At 44.5% G+C, this 8,105-nt stretch overlaps 1 pseudogene; it reads left to right on the forward strand.

Moving 5' to 3' along the window:
- The first annotated feature begins 5,708 nt into the window (after window positions 1-5,708).
- LOC139784488 (uncharacterized) lies at window positions 5,709-6,751 on the forward strand (annotated as a pseudogene).
- The last annotated feature ends 1,354 nt before the right edge of the window (window positions 6,752-8,105 follow it).

An 8,105-nucleotide genomic window follows, 5' to 3' on the forward strand; every position in this document is an offset into this window, starting at 1 on the left:
GGTTCAAACTCTTTTGCCCAATGTCGAATGGCATCACGTGCCATCCGCGCAAAATCCTGCCGACCTCGTCTCGCGAGGCGTCAAACCCGAAGCTCTGAATGCCCAATCTCTATGGTGGACAGGGCCAGTCTGGCTCAAATTATCGTCCGATCATTGGCCCTCAGAGTCTCCGTCAAATTCTGTCGAATCGCTACCCGAAGAGCGAACTCACGTGCCCGTGCACATCGTGCAATCGTGTGATCCCTGGGATCTCGATAAAAAATTCTCTTCATGGAACAAACTGGTGCGCGTCACCGCCTATATAATGCGATTTACTCAACGCGCTTGCGCTGCGAATCGCTCTAAATCCGTCAAGGCAACGTCAAGTCTCGCGTCGATATTGCTTCTCCCGGAAGAAATTGATTGCGCGCGCGAATTCTGGCTCAAACAGATTCAACAAATGCTATTCCCCGTGGAATACGCGCAATTAAAGTCAACTCAGCGAATTTCAAACAGCAGTAAACTAATACCGTTAAACCCGTTCCTAGATAAAAGCGGGCTCATTCGAGTCGGAGGCCGACTCCGACATTCGACATTTCCGGACGAAAAGAAACACCCGGTTGTGCTCGCCGCACATCCGTTGGTCGCCGCGTTAATACGCGACACTCATCGCCGTGCCCTTCACGCCGGGCCGCAATTAACGCTGCACCTGCTACGCGATCACTACTGGATCTTGCGCGCGCGTCAAACGATCCGCGCGGTCCTTCATAAATGTGTGAAATGCGCTCGGGAAAGCGCCAAGACCACACATGAGTTAATGGGCGATCTTCCTTCATGTCGCGTTACGTCGGCGCCTCGCGCGTTTCTACATTGCGGGGTGGATTATGCCGGTCCAATACTGGTTAGATCTACGCCCGGTCGAGGCCACAAATCACGGAAGGCGTATATCGCGGTGTTTGTCTGCATGACGGTCAAGGCGACTCATCTGGAGTTAGTTAGCGATTGTACGACACCCGCGTTTATCGCTGCATTCGATCGGTTTTGTGCACGTCGCGGCGTTCCCAGTGACATGTACTCGGACAACGCGACTACGTTTCACGGCGCTCAGCGCGAAATCTCCGTCGCGTGGAGTGAGGCCACTCGCGATCCGAATTTTCAAAATCAAATTGCAACCCAAGGCGTGCGTTGGAACTTCATTCCTCCGTCCGCGCCGCATTTCGGCGGACTTTGGGAAGCGTGCGTCCGCAGCGTCAAGTTTCACATTAAACGCGTCATCGGGGCGCACACGCTAACATTCGAGGAGCTCAGCACGCTCCTATGTAAAATCGAAGCGTGCTTAAATTCGCGACCGATCGCTCCCGTCTCAGACAATTTTGATGACTATTGTACAATGACACCGAGTAATTTCTTAATCGGCTCAGCGCTAACGAGCGCACCCGCACCCTCGTTCCTCGACAAAAAGGAAACGCGTCTCACTCGCTGGCAATTGATTAACCAGATGCGTGATAGCTTCTGGAAGCTCTGGTCAAACGATTACCTCCATACATTACAGCAACGCCCCAAGTGGCGTCAAATTCAAAATTTAGCTCGAGTCGGACGCTTAGTACTACTGCGTAATCCTCTCGCTCCTCCGAGCAGATGGGAATTAGGAAGGGTCGTGGAGTGTCACCCCGGCGAAGACGGACTCACGCGAGTCGTCTCAGTCAAAACGGCGCGATCCACGTATAAACGTGCCGTAGTCAAGTTGTCATTTCTGCCGGTCGACTTAAACACCCCGGAGTGACATTTTTCGATACCTATGCGACAAGAAAACTGTAAATAATTGTAAATATCCTTTTCTGTATAAATTGTTCATTGATTTAAGTTACAGCCCTCGCAGTGTGCTGCAGAGCGAGCTGCTCGAAATAACCGTTCGTCACGGCGAGCGGCTCCTGATGTTGCGAATGTTGTTCGCGGCGGGCGGTTATGTTCCGTAATTTCTGTCGCGATCGCGGTAAATACCGTACGGTGACGCCATCCGTCAGACGCCCTCAGAAAGAAGGGATTTCGCGCCGCTCCCCGCGTCAACCCTGACCGCGAAGTTTTCCCGACGTGTATCGATCCGTCATGCCGTGATCGCATGATCACGGAAACACGGCTGATTGGTCGATGCCCGTCACGGGCCCGAAAGCTCCCGAAACGCGAGAGCTCCGGGACCAGTAGTAGTCTCAAGTACTCCGGAACACGAGGTTGTACACCGTCGTGCGTCCGTTCTATTTTCCGTTTCACGCGGGCTACATTCCGTCGTGCATACGGCTCACTTGCTCGTTACGAGCACCGCTAATTGTCTCGCGCCGGTCGAGCGTCCGCAGCAATCCACCCTCGCTACCGCGAGCGGTGAAACATCGCGTATAAGTCGCGCCGCGCCTCGCCATTATACAACTCGAGCTCCACAGTTCAATACTGTGAACATTACGCGTCTTGTGTCCCGAACGAGTGCGACAGCAATAGACCGCCGTAAGAGCGTCTGCCAGTGCATATCAAAGTGCCCTTGAATTGGCCATCGCCAACAAGATCGGTCGTACAAGACCACGTCACGTGACCACCGCGTCGAGCGGTCTCCGCATCACGTGCGCGCAAAGTGACGCGCTCACATAAGGGCGCGCTCACCCGAACTGTACATATAGAATAAAGACATTTTGTGCATTGCCTCCTCAAGTTCCGTGTGTTACTTTCCTGCACGTCGGATCCCTGTCGGGGTCGTCCCGGCATAAAGTGGCGAACTGGAGTTACGCCCGGATCAAACAATTTGCCAACACGAGGTGCACACGATATTTTTCACAACACTAATGAAAAGTTTGACTTTCATGCCTAGAGAGGGGCGAAAGTGACCAATTTCACGCTAGGGCGGCATAGCGGGCGGAAAGTAACCACTTTCCTTCCTAGGGAGGAAAGTCCAAGCATGGAAAGTCGAACTTTCCGTGGAGGTGTTGTAAAAAAATTATTTTTAGTTAATAAAGTTAATTTTTTTTGTTTGCTTTAAATTTCAGATTACCTCCTTGTCAGAGTATCAGAATATTTCAATATTTTTTATTGCTGTCTCTCTATTGTCATTACACACGCAAAACGCAGAATTATTATTCAGTTTTGATTAATTACATTTTGATTCACATACCTTTTGTAATCAAGAAATAGAGAAGAGAAAGAGACGGTATCAAACCTAACATAAAAACCACTCCATTAATTATAAAGTGCGTATTTATTTATATAATTAAAGTTCGAGACAAATATTTAATTTTAATATCTTTCAGAATGAAGTTTAATCCATACAATGTAATAATGCTACTTTCTGCAACTTTTACTGCTTTCAACTATTCACCAAGTCCGATAACTTCGGAGGAAGAAAAAGTAAAAGAAAACATTGAACGTATGCTGCTTGAAATACAAAACGAAGAATTTTACGTAGAAGAGGAAGAAAATTTAGGTTTTTATGATACATATGAGATTCCAGAATCGGAAAGAGTTGATTCATTTGAGGAAGATGATGGTTACTGGAGGAGTGGTAAAACAAGGGGAAAATCGTTTGAAGGAGTTAAAAAAAGGTTCAGAAAAGTTACATCAATACGACAACTACGACGATGGGAGATCCAAATTAGTGAAGGTGGTAGTAGATTGGAAAAATTAGAAAAAATTTTTACATATACATTAAATTGTTTTAATAAAGCTCTTGAAAGAGGAGTTATTATTCATGATATTGACATCGCACGATGGGCTTCTCGAGCACAAGAAGAGGAAAATGCGGCAGGATTCAAAGCTTCAGAAACGTGGGTGAAAAGATTTAAAATTACATGGCAAAAATAATAGGTGGAGGTGGAGTTAAATTAAAAAATGTGACAAATTTGAAAAATCTGATTACGCCATTGTAAAGAGCACAAAAAGCCATAAACATTTCGTACAAATTTTTTGTCGTTACGCCTTACATGTTCGAAGATATTCGCAAAAAACTATAAAATCCGTTATTTTCGAGGGGTTGTTTCAACCCCTAAACGTCGAGATACGCCGCAAAAAAAAACACGTGTCTAATGTTTTTTGATGCTTAACAACATATTCAAAGCGCATCCAAATCGGGTAGGTTCCAAATCGGGTTTTTTCAACCAATAAACGTTGAGATAAGCAGCAAAAAAAAAATACGAGTCTAATATTTTTTGATGCTCAACAACATATCCAAAGCGCATCCAAATCGGGTAGGGACACTTCCGACCGTTCCCTTGTTAGTAGATAAACCGTCAGGAGGTAAAAGATTTATTTTAAATCTGCGAGATTTGAATTCGCACATCGAGCCCCCACACTTCAAATTAGAAGTTTGGCGTACTGTGATTCGCCTTATGTTACCGGGTTGTTACAGGGCATCCCTCGACCTACAGGACGCTGCCTTTCAACAGTCTCTTACATATTCACGAAGATTCTTCGACCGGTAGTTACTTTCCTCCGCAGAAAAGGGTATCAATCCGTCATCTATTTAGACGATTTTCTCCTTTTTGGCTCATCCGTCGAGGAATCCCGAGCTAATATCACTGCCACAGTTAATCTCCTGCACTCTTTGGGTTTCGTGGTAAATCACGCTAAATCGCAGCTGGAACCATCGACCAAGTGCAAGTATTTAGGCTTCATTTTTTATTTAAAAGAACAATTCATTACAATCCCCTCTTCGTCGGAAGAATTTATTAAATCTAACAAGATCCTTAGCCCAGAAGACAAAATGTTCTATCAGTGAGTTTGCCAGTTTTATCGGTTCTCTCATCTCTGTGTGCCCTGCAGTGCAGTACGGGCTTCTTTATACAAAAATGTTTGAAAGAGAGAAATTGCTTTCTCTTATCGAAAATAACGAAGACTACTCTTCAAAGATGAACATCTCCCCACACCTTCAAGAAGACTTCAAATGGTGGATCAATATATTTTCTAATCCTAGACAGTCGAACAAGATTCGTTTATGCAGATTTGCTCCAGAAATTTTTACGGATGCGTCTTTGAACGGATGGGGAGCCTCCTGTGGAGAGCTGCGTACTCATGGCTGGTGGTCGGAGAGTGAGAAAATCTTACACATAAATGCATTAGAACTTAAAGCGGCCTTTAACGGCCTGCGTTGTTTTGCAGCAGATCTGCAGGACTGCGACGTCCTACTTCGCATTGACAACACCACCGCTTTAGCCTACATTAACAAATTTGGTTCCATCCAATTTCCTCACCTTTCCGAAATTTCTAAGCAAAGGCTCTGGTGCGAGGCCCTTAATAGTTTCTTGTTTGCCTCTTATATATCATCTTTAGAAAACTCAGTCGCGGACGCAGAATCTAGAATTGCAAACCTAGATACGGAATGGTCTTTATCTGAGCTAGCCTTTCGTCGGGTGGCAAGGCTCTTTGGTCCCTTCGACATAGACCTATTTGTGTTTTCAATTAATAACAAATGCAGTTTGTACGTCTCCTGGTTTCCTGATCCAGGATCAGCGGCCGTAGACGCGTTTACCCTTTCGGGGGAAAAAAACTAAATTTTTACGCTTTTCCACCCTTCATCCTACTGCCACGCGTTCTTAGAAAGATAATGGACGACGAAGCAACGAGAACTCTAATAGTTCCTTGGTGGCCTTCGCAGCCAGGGTTTCCGTTGCTCGGTCGTCTCTTGATTTCCGAACCACTGATTCTTCACCCAATTATTCTTTTTTATCATTACCTTTCAGAAGCTGCCACCCAACATGGAGGACCCTTTCCCTAGGGGTCACAAAGTTATCAGGGAAGCGTTCAAGGCCCGGTCAGTTCCAGATATAGCAATACCAGCTTTACTAGCTTCCTTATCGGAATCAACCATCAAACAATATTCCTACTCGCTTCGCTCCTGGTGGAACTACTGCTACCATCATCGGCTATCGCTTTACTCGCCCTTAGTAGCTCACTTCTTACAGTTTTTAGCTCAGGAATTGCCGAATATCTCCTTTTACTCGACCCTAAATACAATGAGATCAGCTATTTCCCTTATTTCTCAGAACGAGATCGGGAATCATCCCAGGGTCAAACGCTTTTGTAGGGGCGTCTCCGCACTCAAACCGCCTCGCCCGCGGTATGATTTTGTCTAGGACCCCGCTCCCGTGATAGCCAAACTGTCTTCTATCTACCCGTATGAAGGAGTTCCCTTAAAATTGCTCACTAAAAAATTGATACTCCTCCTCGCTCTTGCAACTGGTCACAGAGCTCAAACATTCGCTTTACTTAGAATTTCACAGATTTCTTTAAATGACAAACTAATCATTCGCGTGCCGGATCGAATTAAAACCTCGGCCCCGGGTCGGTCTCAACCCCTTTTTTATTTTTTCTCGCTTCGTTAACCAGGAGAACCTTTGCATTGTTCGTCTCATGGAACATTATATAGAAAATACCAAAGATTTGCGTCCTTCTTCATGCGATTTTTTATTTATTTCTTTGTCTAAGCCTTACAAGGCTGTTTCGTCACAAACAATTAGTCGCTGGATTCGTCGGGGTCTGGAGGATTGTGGAATAGACACTTCCATATTTTCGGCACATAGCACTCGACACGCCTCAACATCTCAAGCATCTTCAAGGGGAGTCCCCCTTGATTTCATGAAACGTGCGGCAGGTTGGACGGGCGAGTCCCGGGTCTTTGCCAACTTCTACAATAGGCCGCTCATTAATCCCGAGGAATTCAGCAACGCTGTTTTATTAGCATAGCACAGCAAGCAATAGCGCAACTCGGAGTCAAAATAGTTGGTTTTGCGCTCTTTTAATAAAGGTTGATAGTATACACATTATTCACTCAACGCATATTATTTGTATAAGCACAAAACTATAGTTTCGACCGTAAGATTATATTATCTTTATAAGTATTATCTTTTATAGTATCTTTATAAGTATATATTATATTATCTCTATAAGACTATAGCTTTGAGCAGAGGTTTTTATTATTATTATAAGTATAAGACTATAGCTTTGAGCATAAGATTATATTTTTTCATGTTATACACGAGTATCTTGTGCTTTTTATTAATGGAATATATTTTTCGCTCACAGGTTCCTATACGATTGTTCATAATTGACAAATCGCTAGGCTATAAACAACTACATAGTTTCCATCCGGACGAGACATAAAGAGTCATAATTATTAGATTGAACAAACTTACCTGTGAAGTTCGATCACAATTATACCCTATGTCTCGTCCGGATGGACACCCACCCAACATTTATTTCCCACCCCGAAAATTAGCGATTTGCAAAAGGGCTTGGAACTTATTAATAGGCGAGGCGCGCGCGGCGGGCACGCAGCGCGCACGGCCGCCGGAGGCGGACTCTCTTTTGCTTTTTGGCGGAGCTTTAAATACTGTTGTTGATAGGCGTGCAGGGGCACGACTACATAGTTTCCATCCGGACGAGACAAAGGGCATAATTGTGATCGAACTTCACAGGTAAGTTCGTTCAATCTAATAATTTTCCTGAAATGGAACAAGAAACAGAGGAACAAGAAACAAACAATGTAGAACAGATAGAGGAGGATACATTGATAGGTATGCGACAATATGAACAATTAAGTATAGAACAAAAACAAATTGTTGATATTATTTTAGAAGCAACAATAAATAACAATAATACTTACAATAATACTTGTTTTTATATTGATGGTCCAGGTGGTACCGGTAAAACTTTTATTTATACGACATTGTATTATTTATTTAAAAGCAGAGGAAAAGTAGTAAGTACCATGGCATTTACTGGTATTGCTGCGACATTACTTCCAAATGGAAGAACAATACACAAAGTTTTCGGATTACCTGTACCTCTTTTCGCCGATTCTACATCGAACAACCGATTCTACAAAGAAGCTGAGAATTTAAAACTTGTGGATGTTTTTGTTATAGATAAAACCACTCTGACACGCTTGGCTCTAGAACACCGTGACCGCCGGGGCACGAAGCCCTCGGGGCACGCGCTCCGCCTAACCGAGTAAGTAAGGAAACGATGAAAGTAGTGGTATTTCACCGGCGATGTTGCCATCTCCCACTTATGCTACACCACGGGCACGAACACGATAACTAGGGCCCCTTAATTTGACTGTGGTTTCTGGTAGTATTTTTTACGCTGAACAA

The sequence above is a fragment of the Temnothorax nylanderi genome, unplaced genomic scaffold (assembly GCF_030848795.1).
Source record: "Temnothorax nylanderi isolate EJ_2023f unplaced genomic scaffold, tnyl_v1.0 TNYL_tig0635_pilon, whole genome shotgun sequence".
Lineage (NCBI taxonomy): Eukaryota > Metazoa > Arthropoda > Insecta > Hymenoptera > Formicidae > Temnothorax > Temnothorax nylanderi.